A 21,609-nucleotide genomic window follows, 5' to 3' on the forward strand; every position below is an offset into this window, starting at 1 on the left:
GGGGTATTTCGCCACCCACCGTTTGCTGGGGGGGGGGGGGCGTTAAACGCCCCCAGCCGATAACTCGAGAACCAATAGGCGCAGCGAAACGCACGAGGCGGCAAACGAAAGAACGCGACGAGACGCTTCAGATGAATACTTTAAAGTTGAATTTTGAGGTCACAGGTCAGGTCAAGGTCAGGTCAAACACCTGAAATAGGGCTTTCAGTAGCATGGACTTCAGGACTTCGTAATGGGCGCCTCTCGTCATAAACTCTGTCAAAACGGTGCGCAATCCATCATATAAGGCCTACAAGAGTGTCAGCTCCATATAGGGGTCAGTCAAGCATAGGTCAGGGTCAAGGTCAGGTCAACCGGGCAGGCACATATCCCCGAAAATCAAAACTGATATTCGCAGCCTGTGACACATGTTTTATGGGTAATTTGGGGCGTAGAACACGATGGTGACATTCATTTTACCATATGTGTACGTGTTTGGCTAAAAAAGTTCAATTTAAGAAATGCAGTATCATGGTCTTGAAGAAGTCACGAGAAATTGCCAAGATTCAGTTCAAGATTTTGGAAAATGCGGAACGATAATCAACAATCGAAGATAGCCATTTGATTGTTCATGGTATTGGCAGTCTAATGGCGTTTACGGCATGTCTGTATGTCTATTCTGTGATTTTATATGATTTTTTGAACATATGCCGTTTTTGGTCGAAAACTCAGAAATCATGACGTCACTAAAACCTCGATATCTCAAAAATTTTCTGACCGATTTTTTTGAAACTTTGTCACAATAAACTTAAATCAATTCCCTACAAGTACCCAAAATTTGGCGCGCCTGCGGCGCGCCGTTTTTATGCTATGGCCCGGCGAAAAAGTGGGGGCGTTTAACGCCCCCCCCCCAGCAACTCGCGGGCTAGAAAACTCAGGTCATCTCAGATCATCACTCCCGGAGTCCCATGGACTTCGCCACCTCAGTTACTGCGCCGACTGTGACTGCATCGCCAACGACTGTGAGGGTCGCTGTATGAAAGGCCGCCACACCAGGTCGACCGGCCGCCCCTCGCTGGTACCGGTGTGAACCGCCGAAACGCGGTTCACCATCGATGATGCTGAGGGATGAGATCCTCAGTCACATGCTTTTAAATTTACACAGTGTTATATGATTTCGTTTTCATTCAAACACTATCAGATTCCATACTTTGTCTCAGATTTGCTTGGATATGCCTTATCCTTACATTAATAGGTAGGTACTACACTACTATTCTTAAAAATAGATAAACACTCAAATTAACAATGACTGGTTGAAAAACAGTATCATTTCACACATGGAGAGGTGGCCGTACTCAGCTTACCCAGTCACTGTGATGGCCTCCCAGTTCTGGAAAAGTGCCGCATTCAGTGGCACACCGACACTGCCTATTATCCGTCCTGAGCTACGGACCAGGATTTTTTGATACTCCGGAACCGTTTGGTCTTTCTGCATGGTAATCTTTTCGCCCACCGGCAACTCACCTTGTACACATGGTACCTGGTGAGGAAATATGATATTAGCCTGTGTATAGGGGAGAGTGGGGTAATTTGGCCGGTGGTGTAAATTGGCCGCCCCCACCTGTACCATGTCTAATAAAAGTGAGTGAAATAACTCTAGTCTCTATTCATTTGTCATGGGTAGAAATAACTGGAGGACAAATGTCAAAACTTAACCCCTCGTAGTTTTATTCAAAATTAACCCGCGCACCGACGGGGGTCTGCGCCAACTTAGTACCGACGGGGGGGGCGGATGACCGCCCCCCTGAGATCTCGAGAACGAAGCAAGATAGCGACAAGCGGTAAACGGCATCGGATACGCACGGTCAAGATCTACAATTTTTACAAAGGTCATTTTCAGGTCAGGTCAAAGATGACGTCACAGGGGTCGAAAAAGTCAAAATGGCGGCGCTAAATATGGAGAGAGTTTTTCTCGAATAACTTTCGAATTAGTCAAGATAGGAACAAACTAAGGGCATCATCGTGATCCTCTCGTCAATCCGCATCGAATGATATATATGTTGATCTCGAAAGGTCAAGGTCAAAGGTTGACCTCAGGTCACGTGACCTCGAGGTCATCATGTATATCATTCGATGCGTCTTGACGAGCTGAACACAATGAGACCATCCACGCGTCTGTATCTTGTTCCTGTACGGAGTTATTGGCCAAAAACCTTTGGTGACCTTTGATGACGTCACATGACCTCACAGCTGCCCAACAGCAAAACAGACCTCAAGGTAGTGAAGGTTGCTCGTATATGAAGTCATGTATGGTATATGGGGCCATTCCGACCCGTTTTAGTGGTAAAAACAGGGAGTTGATTTTTCCCCCATTGACTTATAATGGGGAGGTCGCGAAATTGACCTGACCTTAGGTCACCGATATCAAAATTCCGAGATATACAAATTGTAGCTACTAATGACCTAATAACATCCTGCGACTTTCAAAGGCCTCCGACATCTACTGTAGCTCTGGCACGGTGACAAAGTTGCAAAAAAGTGACTTGAGGTTGGGTCATTCAAAGTGACCTGGTGACCTGACCTTGAAAGGTAGGAGGTTCAAACTTGCACACCATGTGTAAAATTGATAAGGGAATAGTCATACTAAATTTCGCGGCGCTACGCGCCGCGGTTTTCCCGCTATTCGCGAAAAACCTCAGGGGGGGGGCGGATATCCGCCCCCCCCCGTCGGTGCGCGGGTTAATAAAACGTTAATTTCATTAGAAAATGGTAACTTTTGCTTCTGTTTACAAAGTTGTATAACATGTAGTATTTGGGCGAAAAACGAATTCAGACATTATAGCGCCATTCTTGGGGGTGTTCAGCGGTTCCAAGAGCAATTTCATCTAATTCCGTATAGCCGTGATGACTTTATAGACAAACATTTTCAGAATGGCAATATGGGGTAATTTGGCCGGGACTAGCGGGGCAACTTGGCCAGTGCGCTCATGGTCACTATGCTAGGACGGCCGAGTTTTCATGGTCAATTGTACCATAAATGACATGATTCATGACCAACTTTGACTACTTTGATGCCTTACTTCCGATTGGTCAACTGTAAGAGCATGTGACGTCATCAAAGGTTACCAAACGTTTTTTGCTAATAAATCCTAACATAAAAATGGTACAGCCGCACAAATGGTCTCATTCTGTTCAGTTCGCCAAGGGGCATCGAATGATATGCATGATGACCTTGAAATCACGTGACCTTGAGGTCAAGTGACCTGAGGTAACGTGACCTGAGGTCAACCTTTGACCTTGACTTCTCGAGGTCAACACATATATGTTTCGATGCGGACTGACGAGAGAATTACGATGGTACTCGAAGTTGTGGCCTAGCTTGATTACTTCAAAAGTTATTCGTAAACAAAACTGTCTTCGCATCTAGAGCCACTAATTTGGCTATTTTGACCCCTGTGACCCCGAGTCAACCTCCAAAATGCGGCAAATGCGTCATAGGACACACGTCATTGCTGAATCTGAAGCTGACTCGCAATATAAGAGAAAATCCCAACCGCAAACTAACACCGGCCAAATTGCCCCACACCCCCGGCCAAATAACCCTGCTAGTGGGGCAATTTGGCCGCCTTGCAGACCTTTGTAATACGTCACAATTTCAATATAAGTAATTACTCTATCATTTCAAGGTCACTGTCCAGTAAAGTAAAATGAATGCGACACCTGCCAGCGTTGAGAAAATACAGAAATGTGTCGTCAATTTTAAGCTACATCGTTTTCTAAAAAAGCGGCCAAATTACCCCACTCTCCCCTACCAATCCATGTATATATTATATTACATGCTATATTACATGCTACATGCTATTATATTACATGCATGCTATTTCATGCTATATAACATGGTGATCACATATAGGATATAGATACCCGCTAACCTGTACTGTATTGAAGCTGGATGTAAGGTGCCCTTTTGTATCTTAGAGCATTACCGGTCTGGTAGTTCTTACAAAATACCATTAACAAATCTAAACAAAATGAAAGACTATAAAAAATAAGGTTGGTTGAATTTTGTTCAATATTTTTACAAATGACGAAACTTTATATTGATATGCACAAAAAAACTACCTACACTTCTTGTATTTCACAAACTCACCCTTTTATGGGGACCTTATGAATCACAGCAGAGGTTGCCATCTCTATCAAATTACAGATCGTCTTGAGATAAACTTGAAGTTAAGATCTTGTTCAACTTCTTGGAGGTAAGCTATGGTATTTCTGAGCATGATTAATAATGTAAATAGAGTGAATAACCTTATGCTCATGTTATATGTTGCAAATTGATATAATTAAAACTAAAATTAAAACTAAATTGATATATTTCGATATTGCACCGTCATCAGAATAAGAATAGCAATTAAGCAGCGAAACAAAGCTGATTCAAACGGAATACAAAACGTGCATCTTTTGGTATGGTTCTCGTTCGATAAGGTCGATCAGTACGTAAATACAATCATCCAGGTGCGTGTCAACATTTGCAAATTATACATGATAATGCTTTAAAATATACATAATGCACATCATGCCAAAAATACATGTACGCATACAGTATACATACTTTACATAATAGGTGGATACATACATATGCGCATACAATATACATACTTTACATAATAGCTGGATACATACATATGCTCATACAATATACAATATACATAATACATAGATACATACATAATATGCATATACAATATACATAATACACATAATATATAGTTGTCTATTGTTACTCATACATACTCATGACGTGTTGCAATGTTACACAATAGGTATTCTACAATATTGTATGTTACGCTGGGGCTATCGGAGCCACTGGGGGTGTGTATGGCGGGGGATTGAGGAGAGGCCATGATGAGGTTTGTGTGTTGAGGTGGGGTCGCTGGTTTCTGATTTCGATTGACTCGGCTATTTTGAGGTTTGGTACATCTTTGCAAACTTTTTCGATCGACACGCTAAACGACTCGGGCCCTACTATGCTGGTTGGGTGTGTCCTAGCTACATGATCTCCGAGTGGAGTGTCCTTGGTTTGGTTTTTTGCGTCCCTCAAATGCTCGTGAAACCGCTCCCGGATGCGTCTTTTAGTTTCTCCTATGTAAATACTAGTTTTGTCTTGGCACATGTTACACGCGATTTTGTACACAACGTTTTTGGTGTGGCAGCGACCAGGCAGCCCCGCCTCACAAGTATGACATTTCCTTGCACCTGCCGGGCAGGGAGGACTTTGCATGGCTGACCTGGTGAGGTGTTGCGCTAGTGTTTTTCCACTGGTCCAAGCGACCCGCGCATTCAAACCCGAGCCCCTCAAGACTCCATCCACCCGTCGTGCTAGGGTTTCGTCGATGTATGGGAGTGTGATATATGTAGGTTCGTTTTTTGCTCTGTTTTTTGCTCTGTTTCTGCCGTTTTGCTCACTACTAAATAGAACTCGATGCTTAGTTCTCTGGATGAGTTTGTTGGGGTACCCGTTATGACGGAACAGCATTTCGATCTTAGCCATACCCCGCTTTTGTGCCGCCTTGTCAGATCCCAGACGTTTAGCACGTAGAAGCTGTGAATACAGGACGGATCGCTTACACTGCATGGGATGAGCTGAGCTGAAGTGCACTATGATCGGTGCCGCCATCGGCTTGATATACAGCTCTGTGTTGTACGTGCCATCGTCACGCACACTTATGGTGGTGTCGAGAAAGGGTATATATCCACCAGCTGTTTTGTCCTCTCGATGGAGAGGACATGGAGAGGATTCTCCTCTCGATGGAGAATTTGAGCGCTGGGTGAAAGTCATTTAAGAAGCGGAAATATTCATCGAGTTTGTCTGCACCGTGAGTCCATACTCCTAGCACGTCATCGATGTATCGCATGTATGCGACGGGCTGGTACGGAGAGTTGGGGGACGTTAAAAGCAGAGATTCTACGGCGTTCATGAATATGATTGCTAACGGAGGGGCAATTCTTGAACCCATGGCTACACCCATGGTCTGTTTGAAGTATTTATCACCGAACCTAACATAGTTGTTGTTTAGGCAGTGTCTCAAAAGTACTTCTATGTCCTGGCGGGTCAGACCGAATGTGTCCACGTCATCGTTATGTCTGTCGAAGAGCTTAACCCGCGCCCTGCTGGGGGGGGGGGGGTGTTTGAACACCCCCCCCCCTTGTGGTTTTTCGCGAATATCTCAAAAACGGCGGCGCGGAGCGCCGCCGTTTTTGGTACACCTTATCATACATCGATTCTACACATGTTGTGAAAATTTCAGACCAAGGTCATTCAAGGTCAGGTCACCAGGTCACTTGAAGTGACCTCACCTCATAAAAAGTTTCAATGTCTCTCATAGCTACACCGAGTGACCGATCGCTTTGAAACTTTCAGCGATTGCTAAGAGCAATAGCATATACAAAATGTATATCTCAGAATTTTGATACCAATGACCTAAGGTCAGGTCAATTTTGCGACCTCCCCATTATAAGTCAATGGGAGAAAATTGAAATGCGCCTCTTTTGGACGAAAGACATTATAAACACTCCCCAACACCGAATTACAAGTGGTTTAGACACACTGAACATGAAAATGGTGTCCGTGACCCTTGTTTATGCCCTGAGGTCATCTTTGGTCACGAATGGTATCTAACAGTTTTTCGCAAATAACTTTTGATAGAGGCATGCTAGAGCGATGAAAACGCCTTAGATGTGTTCAGCTAGACGATACGGATCGACTGATATGCAACATGACCCTTTCCGGTCAGGTCATGACCTTGACCTGAGGTCAAATTTTCAAGTTGACCTTTCAAGGTCAAGTTATAGTTCATTCGATGCGTCTTGACGAGAGGAACACGATGCTGGTAAAAGTAAGCTCGTACAAGGCTTGGGTCAAAAGTTATTGCAGAAAAACGGTTTCCGAAAAAATCGGCTATTTTTGCAGTTTTTGCCCCCTGCAGGCAAAACCGTTGACGGTAGATCAAATCTGAGAGAATTACTCAGAAAGGGCGTTAATAGGGCTATCGAATGCGCTTTTCCGCGGCGCTGTAGCTCTATTGGTTCCCGAGTTATGCGTTGGCTTCTTGGAAATTTTCGACATTCGACCTGGAAATCGGCGAAATTTTGCCTTCAATGACCTCTGGTGACCTGACCTTTGACCTGACCAAAAAATTGACCGAAGTGATTTCGTCATTGTTTTTGACGCTCTTTCGAACGCCGCCTTCCGCGTATCGCTACGTGGCCCAGGAGCCGAGTTACAAGGGGGGGTGTTCAAACACCCCCCCCCCAGCAGGGCGTGGAAATCCAGGACCCCCAGCCGGGCGCGGGTTAAGCGTAGCTTCTATGGCCTCAGTGGTGGGGATGTTGCCGTACAAGTTCGCTACGTCTACAGAGAACACGATAGTGCCCTCTGGGAACTTACCATCAAATTGGGACTTAAGTCTCTGCAGATAGTCCTGAGTATTTTCTAAGTGTGCTGGCACAAACGCTAGCAATTGAGTGGTTATTCTCTCTAGTAGCCATGTGAGCTTATCCAGCGGATCACCGCAGGCAGATACGATGGGGCGTAAGGGAGCATCAGGTTTGTGTGTCTTCGGGAGCCCGTATAGTTCGGCGGTCCGAGACCCAGAAGGCAAAATGCTTTTAACTACCTTGTCAGGCACCTTACCTGGTAGTTATTCTGATGACGGTGCAATATCGAAATATATCAATTTAGTTTTAATTATATCAATTTGCAACATATAACATGAGCATAAGGTTATTCACTCTATTTACATTGAAGTTAAGACATAATATTAGTCTTCCATTACACATAGCGTACATATACAGGACATCCTCTTCATGATTACCCACAAATTAATATGCAACCCACTGGAGTACTTTAACCCGCGAGTTGCTGGGGGGGGGGGGGGCGTTAAACGCCCCCACTTTTTTCGCCGGGCCATAGCATAAAAATGGCGCGCCAAATTTTGGGTACCTGTAGGGAATTGATTGAAGTTTATTGTGTCAAAGTTTCAAAAAAATCGGTCGAAAGTTTTTTGAGATATCGAGGTTTTAGTGACGTCATGATTTCTGAGTTTTCGACCAAAAACGGCATATGTTCAAAAAATCATATAAAATCACAGAATAAACATACAGACATGCCGTAAACGCCATTAGACTGCCAATACCATGATCAATCAAATGGCTATCTTTGATTATTGATTATCGTTCCGCATTTTCCATAATCTTGAACTGAAACTTGGCAATTTTTCGTGACTACTTCACGACCATGATACATGAATTTATCAAATTGAACTTTTTGAGCCAAACACGTACACATATGATAAAATGAATGTCACCATCGTGTTCTACGCCCCAAATTACCTATAAAACATGTGTCACAGGCTGCGAATATCAGTTTTGATTTTCGGGGATATGTGCCTACCCGGTTGACCTGACCTTGACCCTGACCTATGCTTGACTGACCCCTACATGGAGCTGACACTCTTGTAGGCCTTATAAGATGGATTGTGCATCGTTTTGACAGAGTTTATGGCGAGAGGCGCCCATTGCGAAGTCCATGCTACTGAAAGCCCGATTTCAGGTGTTTGACCTGACCTTGACCCGACCTGTGACCTCAAAATTCAACTCTAAAGTACTCATCTGAAGCGTCTCGTCGCGCTCTTTCGTTTGCCGTCTCGTGCGTTTCGCTGCGTCTATTGGTTCTCGAGTTATCGGCTGGGGGCGTTTAACGCCCCCCCCCCCCAGCAAACGGTGGGTGGCGAAATACCCCAGCAACTGCCGGGTTAACAGCCTGCCTTGCATGGGACATTCACCATTCATACCATGCCATTCTATCAACTTTTTTTTTTATTTCAAAGCTAAATTTTTAAATCACCATACTATTATATAGTGATTTAAAGGTAAAGGTACAGTGTAGATTGAACGAAATGTTTTGATCATTACTGATTGTATCTAATCATTTCCTTCAATCCGCACTGCACCTTTAATTCTATATTCATCTGATGCGACTTGCTGAGGGAAGTGAAATACCATAAGAAGTGAAATACCATAGTGAATAATTATTCATAATCTGGTGTCGTCACTCGTCTCAAACCCAAATGAACATTTTTTGGGACACTGAATTAGAAAGCTCTGACCCAATGAACTCCAGTGAAACAATTACAGTTTCATTTTAATTCAAGAGATCTGAACAAATAGAACTGGAAAAATGCAAAGATTTGCATAGCTGACAAAAACAAAGATGATGAAATGTGTACGCCCAGACTGCAAAGTATGGCACAGGACCTGACGAGCCGCACCAACAAGGAGCGAAAATCCGCACCGGCCCACACCGACACAGCTATAAACCTGCACCGACCTGCTCGACAACAGCTAGGGCTACGCACCACTCCACTCAATGAAGCTCAGAAATCCGCACCGCCGCGGTCTACCAAAACATCCCCACTAGTCTGAAACTCATGTTGAAGGATTTTGGACATTGCCGGATGCCTAAATGTCGCAGCAGATCAGAAAATGAGAGTTAGATAGCCACGAAAAAACATTTGACAGATCTTTGAACCCAATTTCAAGCATTTTGCAATCAAGGTAAACGGTTTTGCCTACGGAGGTCATATAAGGTCAACATGTTTGGTCAATATCCAAACAGAGAAGAGAAAGATCCAAGTGTGCTGAAACAGACTCCGGGCCAAAGTCAGTCAGTTAAAAATTATTGACCGAGACTCCAGCCAAAACTGAAGCTACCAACTCCGTTCGGCTCAGCAGCACTGATCGTGACCAGGGTATATTGAGTGAAGGATAGGACGAACTTTGGTAGGAATTTCTAGTATAACTACTAGAAAACCTACTATATGTGGTCGGGACTAGCAAAAAGTTAGTTCAAACTAGAATATGGTAGCACTTATGGTTGGCAGTCGTGACGCACACGTGACATTCATTTCTTAAATTTCTTAAATAACAGGTTTTAGGGGCCGATTAGTGCGCAGATACATTCAATTAGCTATTAATAATTGATTACGCAAAGATTCAAGATTCTACATCATTCAATTCTAGCCGAAATCACACGGCGCTCCCAGGATTCGAACTCACGACCCTCGGATCCGTAGCCCGATACGCTACCGACTGCGCTACCGAGGACCGCGCGCCGACGATCGGAGAGGCGGATCGCGGGTGCTGGCGCGCAGAGAAATCTTTACCCTGTACGCCGTAGAAGATCGGCTGGGTTTCGTGAAAAATGGTAGAGGAATTGTCGAAAGAAAATTCATCGATCTATCATTTGAGACTAAGAACCATTGATTCCTTCAAAGGTTGACCGAGATATCGCTCGCCGAAAACAGGCCATTTAACATGTAAACCCTATGGGCTGGTAGGAAATGTACGCCGTGGAGCAGCAGTGCTACCAACTAACTTCGGCGGGGGACGGATCGTGACTGCTATTTTAATCAAGGCCGTATAAGAGAGGTAGAATCATCCCGCAATTTCCAATGGACCGGTCGCTAAGCATTAGCGTGACGTCACTGGTGGAGACCGGGCGGCACCCGGCTCCAACCCGTACGTCGGGTACATTTGGCACTTTATCGTTGTTATTACTGAACGTAACGACAACTAATGACTTAAATAACTTTTTTACCCACCTAAAGCTTATTTCCTTGCCGATATATTGCCGACCCGAGCCCCAGGGTTGACAATCTTGGGATATGGGTCGGATCACTCGGATGGACGACCTCGCGACGGGAGAAGGAACGATCGCAATTGTTGTGTCCGGGAGTCCCGCAAGCCGATTTCATTCTCTATCTGCACCCGGAGGGGGGGGGGGCAGGGGGCACGTGCCCCATCGGATCAGGGGGCCTCTCAGGCCCGAGGGGCCCTGCGACGCCAATTGGCGGCTGAGGGTCCACGATGGTATTTTCGACTCAGAAGAGCCCACAGGGCTCGAAAGAACACCTTTAGTGCTCCGAATAGCCACACTTCTCTCCATAAGAGCCCCACACCGGCTTTTTATTGTTTCTTGTCGGCATTTCAAGGCCCCTTGCCGGCCTCTCAGGGCCCATTGGCGACCTCTGAGGGCCCTTACCGGCCTATCAGGGACCAGCAGCTCTAAGGGTTCCACACACGCCTGTGATGACCCCTTAAACCAATGGTTGAAGGCCCCCACAACGGCGCCTGCGAGGGCCCTCACCGGCGGCTGTGAAAGCCCCAAACCGTGAGCTGAGGGCCCCACACTGCCACCTCTGAGTTCAACTGGCACCCCTGAATGAAGTTCCAAAGGCCCAAACCAGTGCTTCTTAGGGCCATATATCGGCGGCTCTGAGGGCTCAACGCCGGAGTCTCTGACGGCCTAAGACGGGACCTTCGCATCGGACGGCCACTCACCGGTGACTTTTGAGGGCCCCACACCGAAGACTCTGAGGGCCCCACCGGCGTCTGAGAGTACCTTGCTGGTCTCTGAGGACTCCACAGGGCTCCTGAAGACACCGCAGACCTCTTGAGGCCCCCTTGTCGGTCTCTGACTGAGAGCCCCTGTCGGCTTATAAAGAGTTCGAGCCAGCAGCTCTAAGGGTCCCACATCCGACTGTGATGACCCCACACTGCAGTGTCTCTGAGGGCCCACAATGGCAACTGTGAGGACCCTCGCCGGCGCCTCTGAGGGCCACACACTAGCACCTCAGAGGGCCCACAGCGGTACCTCTGAGGGCCTCCCACCGGTACCTACTTGTGAGGGCCCACACCAGTGCCTCCAAAGGCTTCATAACCGGCGGCCCTGAGGGCACTACACCGGTGATTTTTGGGGGCCTACCGAAGGCACAACACAATCCCTTGGTCTCTCTGAGTTTCGATCCCAATCCCATACCGGCTTCTATCCCAATTCCGGCTCAACTAATCAGCAGCCCCCCCCCCCATAGGTCAGCGGCGCCGCGCCGGTGTCGGTGCCGGGGGCCAACGCCATCGGGGCGGCAGTCGGCCACGCGCATTCAATGGTTAGCGCTTAGCACCGGCGGCTAGCGCACGTCCGGCGTGTTATCGGACGTGAGCCGCTCCAAAACGGCTGCAGTAACTGGTCGATATAGGCAGTAAGCAGATGAGGAGATGCAGGTGGATTGATGACCGGCAAGCTTTTGTGCTTTACGAGGGCGAAGGGTCGAAGTCGGCTGCTAAGCCGTGAGCGGATTTTATCAGATGCCGGTTCACTATGACCTTTATCCGGGTTCTGGTCCGCTGACGCACTCTTGGAGAGCCGAATCACAGCAAAATTCCATCCGCGACTGTATCTATACGGCTTACGCTTTTCTGAAAACGTCTGCGTTTGGCCTTCTACGGGTCCGGCCGGGCGGACGGCCGCGATTGGCGATCCACCAGTGACGTCACTGGTAGTGTTAAGCTGATTGGCGAATAATACATGGGGAGAACCGGGACGACATCCCCCTGATTTTAATCAAGGCTGTATATGATGACGGTATAGTGTGTACGTACATGCAGCACAGTGAGAAGAGCACAGTGAGACCGAATACCTATGTCATGATCCAGTAGGGTTTTTCGGGGCATCCAGGGGGATGTCGTCCCGGTTCTGCCCATGTATTATTCGCCAATCAGCTTAACACTACCAGTGACGTCACTGGTGGATCACCAATCGGGGCCGGCCGGCCGGCCGGGCCCGTAGGCCAAACGCAGACGTTTTCAGAAAAGCGTAAGCCGTATAGATACAGTCGTGGATGGAGTTTTGCTGTGACTCGGCTCTCCAAGAGTGCGTCAGCGGACCAGGACCAGGATAAAGGTCATAGTGAACCGGCATCTGATAAAATCCGCTCACGGCGTAGCAGCCGACTTCGACCCTTCGCCCTCGTAAAATGCAAAAGCTTGCCGGTTATCAATCCACCTGCATCTCCTCATCTGCTTACTGCCTATATCGACCAGTTACTGCATCCGTTTTGGAGCGGCTCACGGCCGATAACACGCCGGGCGTGCGGTAGCCGCCGGTGCTAAGCGCTAACCATTGAGTGCGCGTGGCCGACTGCCGCCCCGATGGCGCTGGCCCCCGGCACCGACACCGGCGCGGCGCCGCTGACCCATGGGGGGGGGGGGGGATTGCTAGATCCGGAATTGGGATAGAAGCCGGTATGGGATTGGGGTGGAAACTCAGCGAGACTAAGGGATTGTGTTGTGCCTTTGGTAGGCCCCCAAAAATCACCGGTGTAGTGCCCTCAGGGCCGCCGGTTATGAAGCCTGCACTGGTGTGGGCCCTCAGAGGCATTGGTGCGGGGCCCCGGAGGTGCCGCTGTGGGCCCTCTGAGGTGCTAGTGTGTGGCCCTCAGAGGCGCCGGTGAGAGTCCTCACAGTTGTCATTGTGGGCCCTCAGAGACACTGCAGTGTGGGGTCATCACAGTCGGGTGTGGGACCCTTAGAGCTGCTGGCTCGAACCCTTTATAAGCCGACAGGGGCTCTCAGAGACCGACAAAGGGCCCTTAAGAGGTCTGCGGTGTCTTCAGGAGCCCTGTGGAGTCCTCAGAGACCAGCAAGGTACTCTCAGACGCCGGTGGGGGCCCTCAGAGTCGTCGGTGCGGGGCCCTCAAAAGTCACCGGTGAGTGGCCGTCCGACGCGAAGGTCCCGTCTTAGGCCGTCAGAGGCTCCGGCGTTGAGCCCTCAGAGCCGCCGATATATGGCCTTAAGAAGCACTGGTTTGGGCCTTTGGAGTTTGGAACTTCATTCAGGGGTGTCGGTTGAACTCAGAGGTGGCAGTGTGGGGCCCTCAGCTGGGCACCGCTTTGGGGCTTTCACAGCCGCCGGTGAGGGCTCTCGCAGGCGCCGTTGTGGGGGCCTTCAACTATTGGTTTAGGGGGTCATCACAGGCGTGTGTGGAACCCTTAGAGCTGCTGGTCCCTGATAGGCCGGTAAGGGCCCTCAGAGGCCGGCAATTAGCCCTCAGAGGTCGCCAATGGGCCCTGAGAGGCCGGCAAGGGGCCCTCAAATGCCGACAAGGAACAATAAAAAGCCGGTGTGTGGCTCTTATGGAGAGAAGTGTGGCTATTGTGTGGCTATTCGGAGCACATAAGGTGTTCTTTCGAGCCCTGTGGGGCCCTTCTGAGTCGAAAATGCCAGCGTGGACCCTCAGCCGCCAATTGGCATCGCAGGGCCCCTCGGGCCCGAGAGGCCCCCTGATCCGACGGGGACACGTGCCCCCTGCCCCCCCCCCTCCGGGTGCAGATAGAGAATGCAATCGGCGGTGCGGGACACAACAATTGCAATCGTTCCTTCTCCCGTCGCGAGGTCGCCCATCCGACCCATATATCCCAAGATTGTCAACCCTGGGGCTCGGGTCGGCATGTATCGGCAAGGAAATCAGCTTTAGGTGGATAAAAAAGTTATTAAGAGTCATTAGTTGTCGTTACGTTCAGTAATAGCAACGATAAAGTGCCAAATGTACCCGACGTACGGCTTGGAGCCGGCGCCGCGCGGTATCCACCAGTGACGTCACGCTAATGCTTAGCGACCGGTCCATTGGAAATTGCGGGATGATTCTACCTCTCTTATACGGCCTTGGGGGCATCTACCTACGCCAGGCCGCACTATTTCAATTTACATTTCCATGCCACGTCACGTGAAATCTGCACTACCTAACCACGCTGCCGCTGGAACCGCACCACACAGCACCAGCAGGCCAAAATCCGCACAAGCCGGAACAGTCCCGCACCAACGAGATCTCATTGAAAATATCATACTTTGCCGTCTCGTCTGGGCGTAGGCGACCATTAGCGAACAAATGTATGGACAAAAAATAGCCACATTTTTTTTTTTTATAAATTTAGTCCGAACCTTTTGATGGGAAGGATTCACATGGACAGAGACACCGCTAAGCGAAGCTTGTTGCGGTGACCCTGCCCTCTACCCTCCGATCGCGCAATTCCAGTTCTATGGCAGAATTTAGAGTCCAAAGTTTAACGTGCGCACATAGCCGCGCACGGCCGGTCCCCTCACTGACTTCACCTGGCTACGGCCTGCCACCAACCGCAACCATACCTGTCAGGAGGCCCATAAATGTCAAGCGCCCGTCGCGCTTCGAACCCGGACTGTTGTGGCCGGGAACGCGTGCTCTCACCACGCGGAGTCCAACGCTCTACCAACTGAGCTACGGGATCGGCCACATACCATAGGTATCAGTATAAATTTTTATCAATGAATCATAAATGTTCAGGTGTCACGGAATATGAAAATCAAGTTGAAGAATTGACAAAGCTGGCAATTCCATTTCAAGGATTATCAAACATAACATCATTATAACATGTAAATAAAAAGTAATATGTATACCTATTGTAAATGATTATATATCAGAAACAAACTAATAAATACTTCATGTTATCATTACCCTACTTTTAAACCACATCACATCCCGTGACATTGACATCGATCACGGGAACCAGTCAACCACGTCACGTGACCACCACGTGACGTTTCAAAAATGGAAACGGCGCCATGTCAGTGCCACGTCCGTACACAAAAACTGTCTTTTAAGGTCATTTAACGCAAAATGAAATGACGGTGGATGTACAGTCTGTCTTAAAAGTACCGCGCAAAGTGACGGTGGATCCATCAAGCCTGACCGAGAAAGGGCCTGTTTTAATTTAAAAGTCACCGACCAATTGACCTAGGGAATGGACAAGGTCGGATGCCAATTGCTTCGGTGACCCAAATTTAGCAGGCCCTTGCTCAGTCAGGCTCGATGGATCCACCGTCACTTTGCGCGGTACTTTTAAGACAGACTGTACTGAGTGGGCAAATAATAATCTCTGAACAATTATTCAATAAAAAACAACATAGTTACGGCCGTAACTGTGCAAACACACGCATAATATTGATTTAGATATCGGTTTACGACATATGTGACAATAGTAGCGCATATAAAATGAAGAATTTGGAAGACTTTCTATCCGTTTCACTCCTGTTTCTTCATATAGAAATAAAAAGCACATTTCAGGGATCACGTAATGCCCACTCGTTAACAATTCCATCGTATATCATTGGACTTACAGCAATTCACCGCCAGCACAACACCCTCGCGTAACACATGCAGCCGAAGAGACCGGAACACGCACCGTTGCTTTTACGAAAACATAAAATATTTTCTCTTGCTATCAAAGGGGTAATGTGTGAAGAAGAAAAACTATTTCCATTGAAAGTCAGCACAAAAAATGAATTTCATTTTAAAAAATAATAAAGATAAAAATGATTGTTTCATAGCAATTTTTTCTACATTTTACTCAAACCGGAAATCAAATCGTCGTCATTACCATGGCCCACCATGGATTTCTTCGGGCCTCCTTGCGATTATAAACTCAAATGTTGGCTTGTCACTGGTGGTAACCGTTTTGTGCGAAATTTCGCCAGAGCTTGCGAAGATCGTCAAACAGGTGAACGTGCACCTACCGTTTCCAAACATAGAAACGCAGTGTTTCCATATTTGGAACAAGCGTTTCTATATATGGAACATCGTTTCCAGAAAACGTATGCGTGTGTTTGCACACACGCATAGACAAAAAAAAAGAAACGTTTCTATATATGGAACGGAATTACCACAGTGTGCCCGACTGACATGTATCAAGCACGTCATCAGTTAACCCGCGCCCTGCTGGGGGGGGGGGGGGTTTGAACACCCCCTTGTGGTTTTTCACGAATATCTCAAAAACGGCGGCGCGGAGCGCCACCGTTTTTGGTACACCTTATCATACATCAATTCTACACATGTTGTGAAAATTTCAGACCAAGGTCATTCAAGGTCAGGTCACCAGGTCACTTGAAGTGACCTCACCTCATAAAAAGTTTCAATGTCTGTCATAGCTACACCGAGTGACCGATCGCTTTGAAACTTTCAGCGATTGCTAAGAGCAATAGCATGTACAAAATGTATATCTCAGAATTTTGATATCGATGACCTAGGGTCAGGTCAATTTTGCGACCTCCCCATTATAAGTCAATGGGAGAAAATTGAAATGCGCCTCTTTTGGACGAAAGACATTATAAACACTCCCAAACACTGAATTACAAGTGGTTTAGACACACTGAACATGAAAATGGTGTCCGTGACCCCTATTTATGCCCTGAGGTCATCTTAGGTCACAAATGGTATCTAACAGTTTTTCGCAAATAACTTTTGATAGAGGCATGCTAGAGCGATGAAAACACCTTACATGTGTTCAGCTCGACGATACGGATCGACTGATATGCAACATGACCCTTTCCGGTCAGGTCATGACCTTGACCTGAGGTCAAATTTTCAAGTTGACCTTTCAAGGTCAAATTATAGTTCATTCGATGCGTCTTGACGAGAGGAACACGATGCCGGTAAAAGTAAGCTCGTACAAGGCTTGGGTCAAAAGTTATTGCAGAAAAACGGTTTCCGAAAAAATCGGCTATTTTTGCAGTTTTTGCCCCCTGCAGGCAAAACCGTTGATGTTACGTCAAATCTGAGAGAAATACTCAGAAAGGGCGTTAACAGGGCTATCGAATGCGCTTTTCCGCGGCGCTGTAGCTCTATTGGTTCCCGAGTTATGCGTTGGCTTCTTGGAAATTGTCGACATTTGACCTGGAATTCGGCGAAATTTTGCCTTCAATGACCTCTGGTGACCTGACCTTTGACCTGACCAAAAAATTGACCGAAGTGATTTCCTCATTATTTTTGACGCTCTTTCGAACGCCGCCTTCCGCGTATCGCTACGTGGTCCAGGAGCCGAGTTAGAAGGGGGGTGTTCAAACACCCCCCCCCCCCCCAGCAGGGCGTGGAAATCCAGGACCCCCAGCCGGGCGCGGGTTAAGACACAACAAGCCGTCGAAACTGCAAGGATAGCGGAACTTCAAGCTCGGGCAAGGATTTTTGAAGAAAACGACGCTTTCTAGTGGAGGAATTACGGTTAAACTTACGACAAGAACAATTAGAAATCGAAGGGGAGTTGGCGGTTGCAACCGCCAGACAGCAAGCTTTTACCTGTTTCGCCAGTGATATACGATTCCAAAATTCAGAAAATTCAAATTATAGATGTAAAGAAGAAGTTAACAAGACCTTGTTGCCAACAATTTGTTGAACAGGAGACACAATTTCAACGCATAGCCGAGACAATTTTGCACCACCAACAACGAAGTTCATTACCGAAAACAGAAATTACGACGTTCGATGGCGATCCAATGGAATACCCGATGTTCATACGATCTTTTGTCAACCGAAACGAAACGCAAGCCGAAAACGACTCCGAACGACTATATTTTCTTCGTCAATTTACTAAGGGAAAACCGCAAGGAATTGTTCAGGGATATATGCACCTTCAACCCGACCGAGGATATTTCGATGCCAGAGCCGCTCTTGACCGCAAGTATGGCGATCAGTATCAAATATTGTCGGCATATGTAAACAAACTTCTGTCCTGGCCTCCAATTAAATTATTTGATATTGACTGCCTTGAAAATTCAGCTATTGTGATGCGAAGTTGCAAAAACGCCATGGAATCCAGCATATTTACGTCTGGACAACGAGTTGCGTTGGAGAGGCCGGAAATAGTGGCGATTTCAGGACCGCAAGAATGGACCGTCATTGGAATGATTCTTTTTGAACCCGTGCACTGTTTTTGGCTGGAATTTAATAGTTACTACAAAACATTTTGTGATTACGTTTGGCCAAGAATGAATACCATCAGCGCTAAGTTTTCACTTCCATTGCATTTTGTCCAGAAGCATATAGTGTTGTAATATTGCAGTTCTTGCGCGTTTGTTACAAAATATGAAGCAAACATGCAAAAAGGTTCCAAAGTAACGTTGTATATCGCAAAATATCATCTTGACCTCAAGTTCCATCGGTTCCATCCGTTGCATGATTGACTAGGCAGATTTACACATTTCAAGTTTATCTTGGATCAGAGGTGTCAGTGAGGTTTATCAGTGCCAGAGGTTAACTTGAGGGAAAGCTATGATAATTGCTCTTGTCCAGCCACTAAGAAGTTATTGAATATTACCTACATATTTTGTTTTGTGTATTTCAAGAGGAGAGGGAACTATTTTCTTTGTGCCTTCATGTCAGGATTGAAGATGGATCATAAAATTTTCAAGGCAGTTAATCAACCAAGCATTTTGTCTTTCTCGTATATAAGCTGTGGCTAAGAAGAAAAGGTTGATCAATCCTGAAGTTCAGTCATCTTACTTCAACTTGGCAGGATGATCCGTACGGACAGAGGATATATTGTATACCTATCCTGTAAATCAAAGCATTTTTGTGACTGCAAGGCTTAGCTATTTGTTGTGTGCTCGGAGTGAGGCTATGGGCGTTTTTGTAGTATGTTTTTGTGGAGATTGAATATAACTGTGACCCTGTGTTTGTTTGTATATTTACTACAGTCCAACAGCACACTCACCTGACATACTCATTACTCACCCAGCTCATAGCTTTACCCCACAGGATTTGTACTTGTTGATGTCTTGAGCATGAACAAAGCACTAAAGTAGCCTAGTTATCATTTCCCACATTTTTCTGAGCATCTAACATGGCATACACTGTAGTGCTGAGCAGCTTCAGAGAAGAGACACTTTCAACGCACAGACTCTCACCAGCCACCCAATGAGCCAGTTCCTCATTTAACTGTTTCCCTGGATAGTTGGATACGGCTTGGCAAGGTGAGCTAACTGTTGGCAAGTTGAAGGTTAGCAGGTGAGATGGAGCTAGGGTGAGAAGTACCTACCTATAACTGAGTGCTACTGCTATGCAGGTCTTGGGTAGGTTGCAAATATGTGTGATGAATGATGATTGAGGTTAGGTCAGGTTACTAAGGTATGCTCAGCCCTCAGGTCACATTTTTATGGACACTAGGCAATTTAAAAACTAACAACCTAATGTAAGAGCACCCAACTAACCTACACAACTACTAGCTATATGACTAAGTACCTACCTACTTGTGCCTACATCTCATGCCAAGTCAAAATAAACTATAAAGTTCCTTGCTTGAAGATTACCCTCAGTACTTTTTATCCCAGCCCTGTGAAGAAAACTAATACTTCTACTTTTTATCCCAGCCCTGTGAAGAAAACTAATACTTCTAAGTTCTGAGTCATTTCTGGCCATCCACAGAAAGAAATGCTGACAGCTTTGCTATTGTATATTGGACCAATAATCACTCATGACTATGAACACATCATACGATCACATCATTGCATGGATTGGTCACATTGACAATTCTTCTTAAATCCTTTTTTCAAGAAATGAAAAGTAATGATGAACATCAAATTAAACATTAAGCTGATTTAGTGATCCAAGCGGCACGCTGTCTTCTCCATTAGCAATGGAATGATTGTGTTTCATTTGCCAGACACTGAGTATAATGCACATTATGTACGACATTACCATTCTGCAAAGTAAAGCTGCCCAAGTTCATTCATTCTAGATTTTTACTTGATAGTTAGCACAAATTAATCTTGCTGTTGTAAGTTATAATTCAACATTCAGTATTCATACCAATACATCAATATACATTCATCAGCCAGCATTTTCTGGCTTGATATTGCTCAGTGTGCTCTTCAGTATTGATCTCCTGCAATAGTATAGCTTGTTTTTTGGCCAATAAGCTCTTTTAATTTTACTTTTTCCTGCTGATAAGTGAGCCAGACCAACTTGCGTTTATCAACCAACATTTCCTAAATTCAACTTGATATTGCTCAGAGGTCAGGAGTCAGGACTCTGGAGCCTTAGCGTCCTGGATACTTGAAAATGTTTTCAGTCAACATGTTTCTTTAATATGATATAATTCAATCACAAGGGATCCAAAACTTCCAACAAAACGACGTATACACGTAACACGATTACGAAAACACCAGATGAACTTGAAAAAAGCCTTGGGAACAGAGCCAAGCGGTGCTCCATTTGTTTGTTTACAATAATTGTAGTGCTGATGTATTGTTTTATGACTCTAGCGGTCGGCTTATAAAAATGAAACAATTTAACCAAATCTATTAGGCAAGTAATATTTTTCTGAGAGAACTAAAATATTTAAAAGCTAAGCACTATGAAAAACAGGAATCGGAACGAAAAAGTAACCTAAAAATCCAGCCTAATCACCGGCTCCTAAAACTGCGACAAAATCAGCACTTTTCCCCGTAACTCGTTGTCCAGACGTAAATATGCTGGAATCCATAGGTGATTTGCATGGCATATTTACGTCTGGACAACGAGTTGCGTTGGAGAGGCCGGAAATAGTGGCGATTTGAGGACCGCAAGAATGGACCGTCATTGGAATGATTCTTTTTTAAACCGAGCACTGTTTTCGGCCGGAATTTAATAGTTACTACAAAATATTTTGTAATTACGTTTCCACCAAGAATGAATGCCATCAGGGCTAAATTTTTAATACTATTGCATTTTGTCAAGAAGCATATAGTGCTGTTATATTGCAGTTTTAGCGCGTTTGTTACAAAATATGAAGCGAATAAGCGTCAGTGTAAATTCATCAGCAAGATAACGGGGAGCATTCCGGTCTAGGGGTAAGATACTTGCCTCTAGATTCGGCCATCCGGGTTCGATTCCCGGGCGATGCACGTGGCATTGCCGCTACCTGACCGCTTGGAACAGCGTGAGAGTTCCG

The sequence above is a fragment of the Amphibalanus amphitrite genome, unplaced genomic scaffold (genome assembly GCF_019059575.1).
Source record: "Amphibalanus amphitrite isolate SeventyFive unplaced genomic scaffold, NRLGWU_Aamphi_draft 000572F_arrow, whole genome shotgun sequence".
Lineage (NCBI taxonomy): Eukaryota > Metazoa > Arthropoda > Thecostraca > Balanomorpha > Balanidae > Amphibalanus > Amphibalanus amphitrite.